Genomic DNA, 18,458 nt, shown 5'->3' with positions numbered 1-18,458 from the left:
TCCCAGCAGCAAAAACATGAAAGAGAAACCCTTCCTTTTGCCCTTAAATAAATGGAGTTGGAAAGTGTATGCTGCCTTTTCGGAAAAGCTCCAGGCGGCCTTTTACCACCTGCCCTCCTACCTCCGATTCAGTTGCAGACACAAAACCCTTGCCGATAAAGAAAAGATTGATTTGTACAGTAGCTATTTTTCCCACCATAAATTCTCAACCTATGCGTGTCAGCAGACAAGAGGTACTGTTCTCACACTCCACAGAAAAACACAAGGACATGCCCGACCAAGAAGCACATCTGTTGAAGCCCTGGGGTGGCCAATTTCAAAATGCTCACCCAACTGGGGTGTTTGTAGACAGCTTCTACTTCAATCTTCCATTGCAATTATCTCTGTCTTGGAGAATCTGTACAGAAAACCCACCTATGTCGCCAGGCTTGGGGGACATAACTGACCCTTAGCTGTCTCATTTTATGTATGGTTTAATTGGATGGTATGACTGTTTTATAATGGGTTTTTATAATTCTTTTTAATGTAAGATTTGTGCTTTGTATTTTGTTGTGAGCCGCTCCAAGTCTTCGGAGAGGGGCAGCATACAAGTTTAATAAATTATTATTATTATTATTATTATTATTATTATTATTATTATCATTATCATAGTTCCCTCTAAGCTGAGCAGTGAGCAATTGCTCACTTAAAAATCATCATCAACTCAGAGTTTTCCAAACCTGCCCAGAAGCCGAGAGGGAAATGTTATTATTATTTCTGTGCCGCCCAGTCCCAAAGGGACTGCCGCTCAGACACTATACTTTTCCGCCCACCCCAAAAAAAATTTAGAGAGAACACTGATTATTATTATTATTATTATTATTATTATTATTATTATAAATTATTATTATTAAGTGAAATATCTTCAAAGAAAAAAACACAGAAAGTCCAATGGTCTCTTGAAAAAGCACCTTTTTTTATGACTGAATGACCTGATGACTGAAAAACAGTGGTGGATTGCTCCTGGTTTGGCCCGGTTCTATGAACCAGAAGTACCAGAGGCTGGAGGCTCTGCCCACCTACCCAAGGTACATGGGAGAGCCAGGGTGGCGCAGCAGGTAGAGTGCTGTACTGCAGACCACTGAAGCTGACTGTAGATCTGTAGGTCAGTGGTTCAAATCTCATCACCGGCTCAAGGTTGACTCAGCCTTCCATCCTTCCAAGATGGGTAAAATGAGGACCCGGATTGTGGGAGCAATAGGCTGGCTCTGTTAAAAAGTGCTATTTGCTAACATGTTGTAAGCTGCCCTGAGTCTAAAGAGAAGGGCAGCATAAAAATTAAATAGATAGATGATAGATAGATAGATAGACAGACAGACAGACAGACAGACAGACAAACTGATAGCAAAGGGTTTTAGAACACACTACTGCTGAGAATTTCCATAGACCCATGATGGTGAACCTATAGCATGGGTGCCACAAGTGGCATACAGAGCCATATCGGAGGGCACACAAGAGTTTGTCATGTTTCAGCTCCAGCGTACATGCGCGCCCTGCCCTGCTGATTTTCAGCCTTGGGAAGGGCGGTTTCACCCTCCAGATGCTTCAAGGAAGCTTCCCTGAAGCCCCGGAGGCCAAAAAAAAACCAACCCCTCACCAAATGGAGAAACCAGAAGTTTGGGAAAATGCACTTCCAGTTTGCCCGTTGTGCTGTTTTTTTGCACTCCAGAGTGTTCAGGGAAGCTTCCCGAAGCCCCGGAATGCAAAAATCCGCACAATGGGCAAACTGGAAGTGCATTTTTCCAAACTTCCAGTTTGCCCATTTGGAGATTTTTTTTTCACCTACCAGGCTTCAAAAAGGCCTGTGCGCATGCGCGGAGGGCAGCACGGGAGGAATGTACATGTGGGGGGGGAGAGGGAAAGGGTGTGGCCTTGTGCATGCATGCTAGCACACACACATAAACACACACACAGCCCTTTTGTCACACAAACCAAAAAAGGTTCATCATCACTGCCATAAACATTTAGCTATCCCCTTTGGGATGAACGGACACCCTTCAAGTGGTTCAGGACAGAGTATGAACTCTATTTATTGATTTCCCATCCATCTCACTGATACAGCAACTCTAGGTGGCTTCCTTATTTGTTTGTTTGTTTGTTTGTTTGTTTGTTTGTTTGTTTGTTTGTTTGTTTGTTTGCTTGCTTGCTTGCTTGCTTGCTTATTTATTCATTCAATTTTTTATGCCGCCCTTCTCCTTAGACTCAGGGTTGCTTACAACATGTTAGCAATAGCACTTTTTAACAGAGCCAGCCTATTGCCCCCACAATCCGGGTCCTCATTTTACCCACCTCGGAAGGATGGAAGGCTGAGTCAACCTTGAGTTGGTGATGAGATTTGAACCGCTGACCTTCAGATCTACAGTCAGCTTCAGTGGCCTGTAGTACAGCTGTCTACCTACTGCGCCACCCCGGCTCTTTTTTACAATATGATAAAAAAGTCATTTTTTAAAAATGCTACTACAAAACAATTAGAATTAGAAGAATGAAATAGAAAAGGTAAAAAATGGAAAATGATGGGAGGCCTGGGGATGGGGATCCTCTCCACCTAATAAATTACCCCAAACATAGCTGTCCACTGTCAGGCCAAGGAGTTGGGGTAGGGTTGGGGGGGGATGGACTTCACCTCCAGAAAGAGAATATTTGAGGGTGGGGATCTTAGATCTTTAATTATTTAAAAGAGCATCTTTCCCCCACTCTTATCTGAAGGTTTGGGAAGAATTGCTTTCTTGGTTGCATTCCAATAGCATCAGCGCATTGAGGAATGCCTCTGTTTATCATAGTCCACAGCCTTTAAAACTCACGAGCCATATTTGTTGTTATTAATGAATACAAGCATTAACGCACCTAATGGTAACATATGGCTTGTTTGCTTAGGAACTAATAACAAATCTTCCTCTGGCAAGAAATCTCCAGGTGACTGTAATAGCTATCTGTTATAACATCTGGTACAGCATCTTGAAGAGTTGCAGTGCCTGACCTATACACTCATCAATCATCCCCCCTTCAGAGGATCAATTGTAAGCAGGAAGAAACAGGACCGGGTTATTCCCCCACCCACCCACCCACATTTCCAGTTTGCTATATACTTCTCATTTCCTCTCTTAGTTACTGGTACGAGGAAAGCTCAAAGAGCAAGCAGTGACAGTCCCATGGATACCCAAGGGTTTTCAATTTAGATGTGAAAGAGCTGGTTGAATTGATACAGTGATACATGATTAATCAATAAATTCCACAAGGGTCGCCCAGAAAGTAATGCATCACATATTTGTTTTCTCAGCCTACAGTAATGGTACAAATGTGAAACTTCAGATATACATTATTTGAATTGTCAGGAGTGTGTGTGTAAATTTTGCATTTCTTCAGACAGATAGCGTAGCTGCAGCGGTGTTTCAAAATGTCGTCTGTAATTGATGTATGTTACAAGCAGCATATCGTCATTGAATTTCTCACTGCGGAGAAAGAAACTGTTGGGAACATTCACAAATGTTTGTGTACAGTTTATGGAGAAACTGCAGTCGACAGAAGTACGGTTAGTCGCTGGGCACAGAGGGTGAGGCCATTAGAGGTGATTTGCACAGTGCAGAAATGGCTTCGTGACCCAAACAAGGAATGGAACCGAATGGGCATACACACCCTTGTGTCTCCCTGGAAGAAGATCATAGGATGGGATGGAGATTACGTGGAAAAATAGGGGGAGTAGAAGAAACATCATTCTTTCTTGTGTGTAAGTTTCATTGTGTTCAATAAATAATTGTAGAAGAAAAAAAAGGGTGCATTGCTTTCTGGGCGACCCTCGTACAATAATCCAGATGCTTATACTGCACCGTACAAACAGAATCAGGTTGCTACCAGTACATATAAGGACGTTGCACCAGTAGTGAAAATTGAGCTTCATGCACAGTTTTGTGTCTCTGGCATGCACATGTGTTGTGTTTGGGCCTGGGCCAGCTGTTGCCCCCACAGATGGGGGAGATGCGGCACACAGTGACTGTGAAAGCCTGGCTGACAGCCAGGATGATGTAGCAGACAGTCAGGAAGATGGGGCTGACAGCCAGGAAGATGTAGCAGTCAGTCAGGAAGATGGGGCAGAGAGCCAGGAAGAATTGGCAGACAGTACAGGGGAAGGGGCTGGCAATTCGTCAGACAGTTTATCCTCTCTCAGTTCGTCTGCAGGACAATACATTAATTTACGCAACCGAAGGGCCTTGCAAAGAAGGGATCGCTTTAAGAAGTAGGATAAGCACACCTGGGCTGGGTGTGGTTCCCTTAATGAGGGCTAACGGCATAAAATGGGAACGGTGGCTGATTATCTAGGTGGTTTGTGTGGCGTCGTTTGTTCCTGCTTTGAAGTTTCTGCTCTTGTATTTCAACTCAGCGTTGTGGGAGTTGAAAACTCTGGGACAAGCTGCTGCTTTTGGTGCTGTGAATATTCAGAGACTCTTGGAATATTTATGCTCCGTGACTTTTGTATTTGTTGGCTTTTGACTGAACTTTGTAGCTGACTGAATTTTCAATGAATCCTATGTGTTACTCCTGAAAGTAAGGACCATTTGCTTTAGACTTTTTTCTTTACTGTTTAATACAAGTTTGCTGACTAACTATCTATGTGTGTGTCTGACCTTCTTTCCTGGACCGTTAATCATTGCTTGAGGCCGGTCAGGCAGAACAGCATGCAGGCATCCAATCAAGACTTTGCTTCTGCGCATACCCAGAAAGTAAAATCTTGTGAGGGGATGTGCATGTGTGTGAGATTTCGGTAATTTTTTTGCTTCTGAGCATGCAAAGAAGCAAAAATAATCACTGAAATCTTGCGTGCGCCCACCTCTTGCAAGATTTTGCTTCCTGTGCATGCACAGAAGAAAAATCTTCCTCTGGCAACACGCCAGAGACAGAAAGCTGCAAGCGCAGCACACCGGGAGCAGCAGGAGCGGTAACCCCGTCTGCGTACAAAGGATGGTTCACAGGTGTTGTGGTTCAGCCTGAGGCTGCTCAGGGACCAGCTGTGTCTCTGCTGGCTCCATGCCCGGAGGAGGATGACAGCGAAGAGGAGGGGGCTGAGCAGTCGGACGGGGGAGGGGACAGCCAGGAATGGGATGAGGATGAACAGCATGAGAGCCCCGGGGGGGCTCTCCCCAGCCAGTAGCTTGGAATCATTAGGGGATGATGCACAAGCTCTCATTGACATCCGACAGAGACGTTCAGAGCAAAGAAAGGAGCAGTTAAAGAAATATTATCACCATTGAATTAGAAATAGCTGGGTTTGGGTGTGGTCCTCATCAGCAGGGTTTAAAAGGCAGGCAAGCCCTTGAAGCCATGTGGAGTGTTATCAGTTGGAGTTACGGTGTCCTGCTTTGTTCTTGGCGTCTCTGTTCCTGGCTTGTGGCCCAGCAGTTTGGAAGACCCATGGGAGGTGTAGGTCTGCTATCTACAACCTCGGCTTGGTAGCAAGAATCCTGTATTGCTGCATTGACTTTTGCCTTTGTGGATATTTCTGAAGATACAGCATTTTCCTGTTTGTAAGGACATTTTCTGTTACCTGTGTTTTTCTTGAATTTTATAAACTGCCTTTGCCTTTTACCGGTGTGTTTGGCTTCTCTTTTTGGGTTGGTATTGGCTTCCGGAGTGACCCAGACAGAACAACAGGGAGATACTGTATCTTGATAAACTAGAAAACTCACAAACAAAATATTGAAGGAAGCAATGAGATCTTACAAGACTTGGAGATGGCTGTTTCATGCCATTAAGCACACCAGCAGCACAGAGCAAAAGCTAACAAGCCACAGTGGTACCCTAATTAATTAATCCACTGAAGACTGCAGCCCCAACGTAGACGAGCTTACACAACATCAATTGTTAAGCTGAGAAACAGAAGCTGATCCTGGAGGGCAATTTGAGGAGGTTTTTTTGTTTTAAATTAGATTACAAAACAGTTTTAAATGAGCCCGGAAGACAGGTTTAGAAAGGTCTTACTGCTTCCGGGCATCTGAATTTATCTGGTTTTTATTATTAGAGGCTTTTCTCTAGGGCTCCTTGTGAAGTTTTACACCCAAAGCAGAATTGCAACTTACTAAAGTTGAGGACTACAGTGGGGATGTTGCAGTGTTTGACACTTCCATCCTTCCAAGGTGGGTAAAATGAGGACCCGGATTGTGGGGGCAATATGCTGGCTCTGTTAAAAAGTGCTATTGCTAACATGTTGTAAGCCGCCCTGAGTCTAAGGAGAAGGGCGGCATAAAAATCAATCAATAAATCAAATGAATGAATGAATGAATGAATGAATAAACAAACAAATAAAAGACGGGCTACAAGAATGGTGGAAGGTCTTAAGCATAAAACGTATCAGGAAAGACTTAATGAACTCAATCTGTATAGTCTGGAGGACAGAAGGAAAAGGGGGAACATGATCGAAACATTTAAATATGTTAAAGGGTTAAATAAGGTTCAGGAGGGAAGTGTTTTTAATAGGAAAGTGAACACAAGAACAAGGGGACACAATCTGAAGTTAGTTGGGGGAAAGATCAAAAGCAACGTGAGAAAATATTATTTTATTGAAAGAGTAGTAGATCCTTGGAACAAACTTCCAGCAGACGTGGTTGGTAAATCCACAGTAACTGAATTTAAACATGCCTGGGATAAACATATATCCATCCTATGATAAAATACAGGAAATAGTATAAGGGCAGACTAGATGGACCATGAGGTCTTTTTCTGCCGTCAGTCTTCTATGTTTCCATGTTTCTAAACAAACAAACAAGTAAGTTAGTAAGCAAGCAAGCAAACAAACAAACAAACAAACAAATAAATAACTGCTTAAAGCAACCGCACCTTTTCCTGGAATCCTGTGACTTCAGCTGCTTTGGGAACCTAAGAAAAGTTGCATTTGGCTTGGGGAATCTATGGATGCTGGGGACCCATTAAATGGTTGCTTTGAGTGTGAGTTTGAAAAACCCTCTTCCCCTTTCGGTTATGATACAGTTTGTAACTACTTTTGTTACATTTTCATGATTTTGTTTCCATGCCATTGGTTGTTTAGCTTTGTGCTTAACTAGGGGTACCGTCCAGAATCACAAGTGCGAGATGGGCAGCTATATAAATTCTGCAAATAAATAAGAAGTCGGAGAGAGGCGCAATGTTCATGCTTCTGTGTGTATCAGATTGTCTTTTGTCTTTTAATTCCACGTACTGGGAAGCGCTAGAAATCAGAATCAAAACCTCTCAAACTCTTCCAGCATCTAGAACAGAAAATTGCAACCATGCCTTGTTCTGGAAGTTTAAATAAAACAACTAGACAATGAAACAAGTCAACAACTTGAGGCCTTTCTTGCTTCTCGAATGCAGTTGCTCAAGGTGATTTCCTTGCAAAAACCACCTGCATCTGAAAAAACAGCATCCGTGAACAAAAGGAGCTTGCATTGGTTCACAGAAAAAAAGCAAATCCTCTTCAGCTTTAAAGGGAATTTGGAAAATTTCTGATTTCTGAGCAATGCAGACTTCCACTTAAACGAGTCCTTTGTTTCCCTAACATATCTAGGCTCATTCTTAGGGCTGCTTTCTTTCTTTCTCCTAATTCCTTCTGGACAACTTCTCAGCGCAAATGTTTGAGTAGTCCTCGCTTTGCCTTTCTACAGTTGAGAAGAGAAATTGGAGGTGTAGCGGGGGGCACCCAGGTTTCGGCTGATTCTCAGTCAATGGTAGCAATTGCTAAGCGATGAAGTGGAGACGGGCAGGGAAGATGGAGTGGGAGGAAAGAGGGCTCAGGAGAGCAAAGTATGGGTTTGTGCTGGGCTCTTCATTCCTTATTCATTGTAAAAGGGGGATCAATCCAACTAACTGGCGCAGAGAGATAAGGATTTCAGACAATCTGCCTAGGCTTGATAAGAGCAGCTCACATGGCAGAAAGATTATTTGTTAAGAATCTCCATGGAATAAAATACGCAGCCAAAGGCCTTATCGCTGGAACTCATTATCCATTCACACACATGGTTGCCATCACCAATGTTGCTATAAACACGTATCATCTGCTTGTAGCTGAACCTCACAAGGTAATATAGGCAACTAACCTGCCTGTTTGTCGAGCAGAAGGCGGGAGACAAGACAGAGGGGGGAAGCACAGGCTTAGAATCCTGCAGCTGCAGCCTTTTGTTTGAATCAGTCGTTCAAATTTAAGCAACTTCTTTGAAGAAAATCCCAAATTCTTGTTTACAGTCCACAAAGCTTCATAAGGGAGCGGATACCATCTGAAGATTGTCTCAAACGTATATCCTGCAGAGAAATCTCTAAAATAAGACCAACCTGGTAGTCTTTCAAACCTTTTTGGATCTGTAAATTAACACTGGGTGTAATGAACTAGATGGGTGGGTGTTAAAAGCTAAAACATTTGGAAAGAATCGAGTTGCCATACCTTACACCATAGATGTATGGAATTGCCTAATTTCAATTTATTTACTAGAAAGGATGTGAAGGGTAGAGATGAGTGGCTCCACTGGGAAGTAAAATTAGGGATTTGTTGGAATGCCACAAGAGGTAAACAGCCATTCCTTCTCAGTGCTGCTGTTGTTTTTATTTTGCAGAGGGAAGCTAAGATATTAACAGATTAAGGAAGCTTATTGAAAGAAGTTTGAAAGAGTCACTCCCCCAAAATAATGCATCTTTAAACCCCAGAGTAGCCATTAAAATACTTTAGGAAATTAAAACAGGAGGGTGTGATGAAAGAAGGAACAAGAGCAATATGTATTTTTTTAATAATTAAGTGCACTTTCAGCCCCCAAAAAGGGGGGGGCGACTGTAAGAATAAAGAACACTGTTAGATGTGAACTCCACAAACCTATCAAGATGAGTATTGATATTTATGAACTTTCTCAATCCTGTCTAGCAACTTTCTGTGGCCTAGCAAAATATTGAAGATTGCTGCTAATGTCCACATTGCAGTGACACAAGACACAAGAATATAAAATGCTCATTCTTTCTACCTTAGTTAAAATTTCAATCCTTTGGTTTATAGCCTGATGCCCTAACTACTAAATCAAATGGGCTCTCTTATAAGAAAGAATTATGAAATATCTTTTCTTTTTTTTCTTTTTGTAGTTGTCATTTATTCCATTTCTATTTTATCAAATGTTCTATATTAATTTATTGTATCTTATTCAATTTCCCCCTTTTTTTGCAGGGTTTTATTTTTCTCTCACTTTCCCAACTTTAGAACTTTTTCCAGAGGGCTGAGGAAGAATTTGAGCCTGAACAGCTCCTAAAATCCTTCCCCAAGACTGTACTGGCCTTAGATCAACAGAAAGCTTCTGTCTTTTGGCATCAGAGGTGGGCTTCAGCAGATTCTGACCAGTTCTGAAGAAGCAGTAGTGGAAATTTTGAGTAGTTCAGAGAACTGGTAAATACCACCTCTGACTGGCCCTGCCACCACCTATTCTCTGCCTCCTAGCTGAGTCTCAGCTGATCTGGAAGGGATGGAGATTTTGCAGTATCCTTCTCCTGGAGTAGGGAGGGGATGGAGATTTTGCAGTATCCTTCCCCTGCCATGCTTAAGTCATGCCCACCAAGCCACGGCCACAGAACCAGTAGTAAACATTTTTTAATCCTACCACTGTTTGGTATGATAAATTTCTATTCCCAAAGCTATTTCTTATCCCTTTCTGTGGGTCTATTTGCATTCACTGGATATTATCAGAATAACAGAATAAGGGAGGAATATTATTTTTTATCATTGAAGGACAATCTAGGGTAATTTACTTATGAGCTTGGGATGAGGTGGCAGAAAAGGTATGTTGCCAAAACATGTTTTTTGGTGCTAGTACTAATAGAGAAAGGCCTTGGTATAGGCGGAATACAGATTTTTTTTTAGGTTTAGGAATTAACAAATATAGTGCAACCTCGGTTAGTGAACACAATCTGTTCCGGAAAGCTGGTTCCAATCTGAAGTGGTCACTATCCGAAATAATTTTCTCCATAAGAAATAAAGGAAATATAAATAATTGGTCCCCAGCCCTTGTTGACTCACTAATCTATAAGTGTTACTGGTTATATAGGTATGGTTTTTTTCATGAGAACAGTTATAATAAGCACATAAAGAGTTAAATAAACATAAAAACATTAAAGAAAATGTGCCTCGGTCAAACTTGGAAATAATTTCCTTTTTCAATTCAATTGTTGGCCGCTGCCTTTTCACTACAGTTACGCTGCTACTATCTCTTTTAATTTTCTTTGGAGCCAAGATTGAGAGCTATACTGGCATGGTTGCCAAATAAAAGGAGTTTTTATGCATATGCTCTGGGAATGTGTTGAAGTTCAAAAATTTTGGAAGGAAGTACAGAATGAAATAAATAATATGCTAAACATTAATTGGATAATTATGAAAGAATTAGCAATACTAGTTAAATATGGGGAATTATGAGAATTTAAAGAAATCAAAACAGCAGCTTTGGAAAGCTCTCAAGCAGTAGTGGTATTAGGGTGGAAGGATAGCAATAAATGGACAATCCAGAATTGGTACTGGTACATGGTGGACCACATCCACTTTGAAATTATGGAAATATGATTAAATAACTGATGAAAATAAACTGGAGAAGCTGATGGCACGATGGAATAAGGTGAAAAATTATATCTTAAGTAGAATTTATGACGACAATGTAAAAAATAAATTCCAATCACTTTTTGTATGTAAAGAAATGTAAACTGGAGCTAAGGAAGAAATCGAAACTTATTGCAAATAATTTAACCCTGTAATGGTGGTGGGGTTTTATTGGTGTTGGGCACATTTTCTTTTAAGTATTTTTTTTTGTAATAAAATTTAATTAAAAAATATTATTAAAAAAAAGAAAGAGCTATATTATTAAAATAAAGCACTAAAATCACTAAAAAAGAAGGAAGCAGCATGATAAAGATAACAACCGACCGAATGTAACTGTGTCTCACGCGCGTATGATGCTTGGGGGTGGCGTCAGCTGTTCACAATCCGAAATTTTGTTCACTAACAGGTGGAAATTTGTAGCAAAATGTTTGGTCACTGTTCACTAACCGAGGTTCCAATGTATATGTTTGTCAAGGAGAATATAGGCATCCTGCATTTTATTTCTATGTCAGTGGAAGGAAAGAGAAGAGGATGACCAGCAGCAAGGTGATGGGTGCATCAAAGAAGGCGGAAGGACCACACTGGGGACAGAATATCCCGGAGAGAAAATCTCTCTGTGTGGTTGTTTAATACAGTAATTGACACAGACTTGAAACTCAGTGATCCTCACTGTATCTCAGAAACCAACCAATTCCACATTATTACGTAGATCTTGTCCTGTGACAATTCTACAAATGTGCCCAGTAACAACAACATTAGCTGCCTGGCTGCAAGCCTTTTGTTCTTTTCGTGCTTTTCAAACATTCTCGAAAGAGAATAATAATTGGGCTGCAAGGAAATGGAATTCCCCGGGAAACCTGGCATTGTAGGTCTGATCTGCTGTGGACTCAGACATCCAACCTGCTGGCAGCAATCCTTGGAAGCAAGAGTGCAGACTGGACTTTTGTTTTCAGGAGTCTCTTTCACGAGGGTCTCCGATGTTTGCTCAGAACTCCCTGAACCCGGCAGCTGGAGGACGCCGTTACCAACACATGGAACAAAGCGCACAATTGAGGCCTGATTAGAAGCATCAGAAACGTAAACAGGGAAGCTTTTCATCCCAAAGAAGCTGCTCAAGGAACAGGGAGGAAATAAGGAAGCTTTTCATCCCCAAAGATACATCTCCAGGGGAATGGGAAGAGATGCTGACGGGCAGCATCACACTAAACGGGGCGCAATGTTGGTTCGAGATGAGTGGCTACAAAAGTCAAACGGAGTTTGACGGCACTGGCAATGACACTCCGACAACCTTGACTTCTCAGGCTGCTTGAAAGGCCAAACGGCGCATTAATTAGCTAATTTAGAGGGAGGGAGAGAGAAAGGCTGTTTCTGAAGCAAGCGTGAGAGCGGGAAAGAAGTTAATAGGTCTGGGGCAAGTGCCACTTAGAGCATCATTATGGAAGCAGAACGAGGGAGCTGGAGGGTGGGGAGGAGCACGCCTGGGAAAAGGACTCTTCAGTTTAATTGCCAGAGGAAAGAGAGAGGAGCTACTACGTTTGACAAATTTATTTATTTTGATTTATATGCCGTCCAATCCCATAGGACTCAGGGTGGCTCACATCAATAAAACTAACATAGTACAAAATCAAATTAAAACATCAATTATGGTTTAAAAAAATGCTTAATCTAATCAATACAGTCACACCATCACACATACCAATCAAAACATGTTTCGGACGGGATTAAAGGTTGTTAATTCTCACGCCCTCCCGGCCTGCCAGGTTTTCAAAGTTTTTCGGAAGGCCATTAGGCAGGGGGCAGTACGGACCTCGGGGGGTAGTTGTTTCCAGAGAGCGGGGCCGCCACAGACAAGGCCCTCCTTTGCAGGCCCGCCCACTGGCACTGCTTAGTCGACAGGACCCAGAGAAGGCCGACCCTGTGGGATCTAATCAGTCTCTGGGATATATGTGGCAGGAGACGGTCCCGTAAATAGTCTGGTCCTAAGCCATGTAGGGCTTTATAGATGATAACCAGCACCTTGAATTGTGAACCATTTTTTAAATTTTATAGGGTCTGCAACCAGGTACCAACCAATGATTCCAGTTAAGCTGAAGGAGTTTCACAAATATAAAGACTGTGGTCATCCTAGTGTGGAATCCCCTCCAGCTTTCCAGAATAGCATCTTAAAAGATAACTTTGTCACTTGTCAGCTGGCGAGAGGTGGAAAAATATGGATGCAACTGACAAGTGATAAAATTATCTTTTAAGATGCTATTCTGGAAAGCTGGAGGGGATTCCACACAAGGATGACCAGTCTTTATCTTTTTGAAACTCCTTCGGTGTAACTGGAATCATTGGTTGGTACCAAGCAAGGCACATTTTCTCAGAAGCTGGAAGGTCAGGTAGGATTATTTACTCAAGCAGTGGATTTCTAGTGCCAATGAAGAAGGTTCAGCCATTTATTTAATCCCTGAAGTTGTGGCCTGTCCATGTCCTACGCAGCTGGTCACGGATTTTGAGGATGGACAGACGGGTGTGGGTTGGTATCCTAGGCCAGTGCACCCAAGTCTGATAGCAAGGAGGTGGGAGAGGATGTGGGGCCAGAGGCTGAAAGCCGATCAGGGCCTGTTGCACTTCCAGAGGTGCCCATGAGTGACTCAGGACAAGAGGAAGAACCTCTTCTTGATGCCAGAGTATGCAGAAGTGTCAGTAGGCATGAGTGGTTGAGCAGGAGGAGGTCTCTGCATGAGTAGATCTTTAGAACACTTGACCACACCTTTTGGGGATTTATGGGTTAGTCTTGTGACGAGCGAGTGCAGAAGTCAACTTTTGAATGTGAGCGATGACTGTTTTGGATTTGGCTCTTGAATGTGAACTACAAACTAAGAAGGTGAAATCTTGATATCTGGGCTTCTTGCCAACTCAGAGTGAGTCATGTTAATTAGAGATTGAGTCGAAGAGAACTATTTGGGAGTTTTAGCTTTATGTTTGAGATTTTAATGAACAACTGATACGAATGGGCTTATTTCTTGCTTCGCTGATACATTTTACACAATTAAACTTTTCTGATACTAAATTATTAGAATTACATGTTTAAATCTTGTCAAAGCAGTGTGTGTGTGTGGACCCATTTCTTGGGAGGGTCATCACTTGGACAGAATACCCGAGAAGGACCGTTGAACTTACCTGAACGGTCTTCTCGATGCACTGCAAGGAGAGTCCAGGATGGGTTATTCTCAGCCTGATTGGCTGGGACTGAGTTTAATTTAAATATTTAGATATTAGTTAGGCACCGCCCCTCTTAGCCCTCCAGTCTAAATAATACAAAGGAGCAGAATGAACCATCAAACATTTATTTAACCAAAAACTGGAGAGAAAGGAAAACTCCAACATGAAAACTAAGTAAACTACGACCCTGGTCCCAGAGCCGGGCGGGTCTGGACTCTCCTTGCAGTGCATCGAGAAGACCGTTCAGGTAAGTTCAACGGTCCTTCTCCAATGCACTTGCAAGGAGAGTCCAGGATGGGATATGCCCAAGTTACCGTTATAGGGAGGGAGAAGGCTGGACCAGGGGCGTCGGAAAGGAACACACCCCCTGCAGAACTCTCCTCCCAAAGGCTGCGTCCGCAGACGCGTACTGATCAACCCTATAGTGTCTTACGAATGTAGACGGTTGGGCCCACGTGGCCGCCTTACAAATGTCCTCCAGGGAGGCTTGAGTCCTCCAAGCCGAAGAAGTGGCTGCGCTGCGAGTTGAATGTGCAGTAATCCCTGGAGGTTTAGGCGCTTTCTTGGCGATGTAAGCCTCCGAAATGCACTCTCGCAACCAACGGCTAATCGATGGAGCGGACACCCTCCTCCCCAAGGAATTACTGGCAAAGGACACAAAGAGAGCTTCAGACTCTCTGAACGGTTGAGTCCTGCGGATATATAGTTTTAACGCACGTCTAACGTCCAGTTTATGCCACCGCAACTCAGATGGGTGGCTGCCATGTGTACAGAAATCTGGGACCACAATGTCCTGGGATCGATGAAAGGTGGAATTAACCTTCGGTACAAATGCTGGGTCCAACCGTAGTACCACCCTGTCTGAATAAAAACGACAGAGGTCCTGCCTGGTGGATAATGCAGAAATTTCGGACACTCTCCTGGCCGAGGTTATGGCTACCAGAAAAGCTGTCTTAATCGAAAGGAACCGGAGAGAAACCTGGCGTAACGGTTCAAAGGGGGGACCTGTCAGTGCATGCAACACCAGTGACAAATCCCAGGACGGAAAACGGTGAAGTGCGGGAGGCCGGATGTTCGTGGCTCCTCTGAGAAAGTCCCTGATCCAGGGATGTCTTGTGAGCGGACGTTAAAAAGTCCCTGTGCCGTATAGATGCGAGGATAGATCTGAGGGAGTGCATCTTGAACCTCCTGTATTTTACGAAGAGGTTCAAGTGGCGCAGGTTCAGAATCAGCCTGACCCCTCCGGAGCTCTTGGGAACCAGGAAAATCGCAGAGTAAAATCCCCTGCCCCGCTCCTCCGGAGGCACCTCCTCTATGGCTCCAATGTCTCGAAGATGGGAAATCTCTTGATACAAAAGGGTTCTCTTTTGGGCATCGGAGGGAACCCGGCATGGGATGAAACGACGAGGGGGTAGAGAGAGGAACTCGAGTCTCAGACCCTCGGTGATGGTGGCTGTCGCCCAGGTGTCCGAAGACGTCGTAGCCCAGAGGCCTGCAAAGTGGGCTAGTCTGCCCCCTAAGGAAGTTGTGGTGATAGAGTCACTTATTCTTACGGAAGCCCCGGTTAGCCCCTCGAAAGGGACGGCGTCCCTGGTAGGCCCTGTTGCGATCCTGTGGGGCGGATCTGTCCGACCTGAAGGACCCCTGATTGAAGGAGCCCTGGAAGAAAGGTCTCGACGCCTGGGTGGTGCTCGAGGAGGGCTCTGAACGAAAGGGCTGGCGCCTCTGATATGGGGTGAACCTTCTGTCTTGCCTTCTGGCTCTGGGCATGACCTTCTTTTTATCCTTGTCCTCGACCAAGACATCATCGAGGACCTCTCCAAACAGCTTTGTGCCCTTGAACGGGGCCGAGGCCAGGCTCCATTTAGACTTGACGTCTGCCTGCCAGCTGCGTAGCCATATTAAACGGCGGGAGGACAGTGACGAAGCCATAGCCCTGGCGGCAAACTTCGCCGCAGTAGCCGTCGCATCAGTGGAATATTCGGTGGCTGCCAAAAGCTTATTAAGGTCCTGGCGGAGGCAGGAGTCCTCGGGATCCACCCGCGACTGGATCTCCTTGATCCAAAGAAGGGTTGCCCTGTTAAAGAAGGAGGCCGCAGAGGCGGCCCGTATGGCCCAGGCCGCCATCTGATGGGTCTTCCATACGATGTTTTCGGCCCGTTTGTCCTCTGCCTTTAGGCCCTCCTGAGACTCAGAAGGGACCAGGGCATTGGAAACCAGACTGGTAACCGGCTTGTCCACCGTCGGGAAAACCAGCAAGTCCTCCATCGGTTGGTCAAACGAGTAGAGCTTGCGGTCGAGGTTTGAGGGTCCCTGAGCCGCCGCTGGGTTCTCCCAAGGGCACTGAATGGTCTCCAAGAACAGGTGCGAGGAAGGGATGTTCACTGTTTCTTGTTTTGGAAGGACAAAAAGTCCCCCCGTAGCCTGGGCCGTAGCAGATGGATCTTGGTGTCCACTCTCCCCTGCCTGTTCAATTGTCAGTTTGGCCTTGTTCAGCAAGACCTTGAACAGAGAGGACTTGAATAGTCCAGCAAAGACAGGTTGTTCGGGAGGCTGGTCATCCCCCGACAGGTCATCCTCCCGGTCGCTGAAATCCTCTCTGGGAGAGTAGTCCTCCTCCAACGCCTCGGAGACTGAATGTGGGGCTGGAGCCGTCCAGGGATCCCTCAGCCTACGCGGTGGGTGTCCGACCGGTGCCAGAAACTGCTGTGCCCCGGTATCCACCCCCTGGGAAAACGCAGTCGCGATCAGCTCCTGAAGATTTAGGGGCATGTTTTGCCAGACATCCTGCGAGCTGCGCAATCCAGCGGCCGTTGGCGTGAAAGTGGAAGACTGCGCATGGCCATACGTAGGTGGTACATAGGCCTGAGATGGCAAGGAACCAGGCCACATGTAATGTTGTCTCCCCACGTTGACCATCTCCGGGGGGGTAGGTTGTTGTGGACGTTCAGGTGACCAGTCCCTCTCAGAGGCCGAGCCTGCAACCCCTGTGATCAGCATGGGGGAGGCTGGCTCAACTGGGGTTCCCACTGGCCTAGATGACAGCGAGGCCTGCCTTTGGGAGGCCTCCAGCTGCTTCTCAAGGGCCTTAATTCTCTTCTCAGCCTCCCTGAGAGATGAGCCTTGGGAGGTCTTTGCCCTCCGAGTCTTTTCTTTCGGGGTACTGGGCCTAGGAATGGCACTGGCCTCTTCCCCAACACAGGCAGGAGTTTCAGCCATAGCTGATGCAAATCAACACTCACGATCAGCTACCAAAACGGGTGCAGGAACACGCAATAATCCTCCACACAATTCACCAGGGAAAAAGTGCTTTGGAGAAATGACCGTTTGTAGCCTAGGCTATTGCGGCTGCGCGGCACTAGGCAAAATAAGGCTGCAGGCAGAACAAACCCCCACCGAGAGGTGAGGAGCCTGCCTGCCTATTGGCTCCAATTCCGGCCTCTCGCGTTGTCCTGGCAACCCATAAGGCATCGTGTTAGCAGCCCCTGGCCCTGACATGAAGGGCAATCTCGCTGCCCAATAAGGAAGGTTGGCGGGAACTCCTCCCCCTTCCTGGCCTGCCGCCAAATCCCGCCGAAAAAAGGGGCCTGCCAACCGCTTCTAAGACAGCGGTTTTATTGCAGAGGCCAAAGAGCGGGCGGGAACTCCTCCTCCGCTCCGCCGATCGCCCCTCCCACCAAAATGGCGCCCGTCGCTGCCGGCTGTCATCTGAGGTAAATGCTCCGTTCCGAGCTCGGCAGCGACGGGAAGTGAGGGAAGGCAGAGGGGCTCTCCGTGGGGGGGATCTTCTAAGGCTTCGTGCGTTTCCTCTTCTTGCGGCATATTCGTCATGGAGGGCAGGCCCCCCATGGCGTCAGCCGACCGCCAAATCCACCGGGCGCTGCCGCGGAGGCCAGCAACCCGGGCGCTCCTCTCAGGCCACCTGTGAGGGGCCTCCGCTCAGAGGAGCTGCAGCCCAGTGGGTTAACCCCGCGGAGGGTATTAACCCACGCTGCTCCAGAAAAACGAAGCCTCCCCCAGTGCCTGAAAGGTAAACAGAGAAAGAGAGAAAATTAATACAACAAAACTACTTTAATATCTAATAAACAACCAAATGTAAATACCCGTTAAAAACAATTTAACAGGAGAGGAAAACTCTAAGTCCCATTCTGCGACTGAGTTTTTTTAGACTGGAGGGCTAAGAGGGGCGGTGCCTGACTAATATCTAAATATTTAAATTAAACTCAGTCCCAGCCAATCAGGCTGAGAATAACCCATCCTGGACTCTCCTTGCAAGTGCATTGGAGAAAGAATTAATCAGAATGTTTCTCTTGTTCAGATCCCTTGCAATGAATGAGAGCTACATTCTAAACCTGGCGCTGTTTCTCACAAAGTGTATATACTGTAGTTAGCTGTTACCCTGCATGGGTAAATAGCAGCTTTTCCAATAAAAGAACTGTCAGTACTACGTACTTCACCGGTTGAGTTTGTCAATATATGAACTAACCAGCAATGTATGTTTGGAGGAATTAGTATAAGGTTACTTTAAGGGCTAGGGCTGCAATTAGCCATAAAAGGGAGAGAGATGTTTTGCTCTGTATTGTTGTTGGTGGCTATGGCAGTTAGTCCTGCTAATGTTTGCTATTGCTGTGTG

This window comes from Erythrolamprus reginae, chromosome 2 (genome assembly GCF_031021105.1).
Source record: "Erythrolamprus reginae isolate rEryReg1 chromosome 2, rEryReg1.hap1, whole genome shotgun sequence".
NCBI lineage: Eukaryota > Metazoa > Chordata > Lepidosauria > Squamata > Dipsadidae > Erythrolamprus > Erythrolamprus reginae.
Note: the sequence above shows the minus strand (reverse complement) of the source record.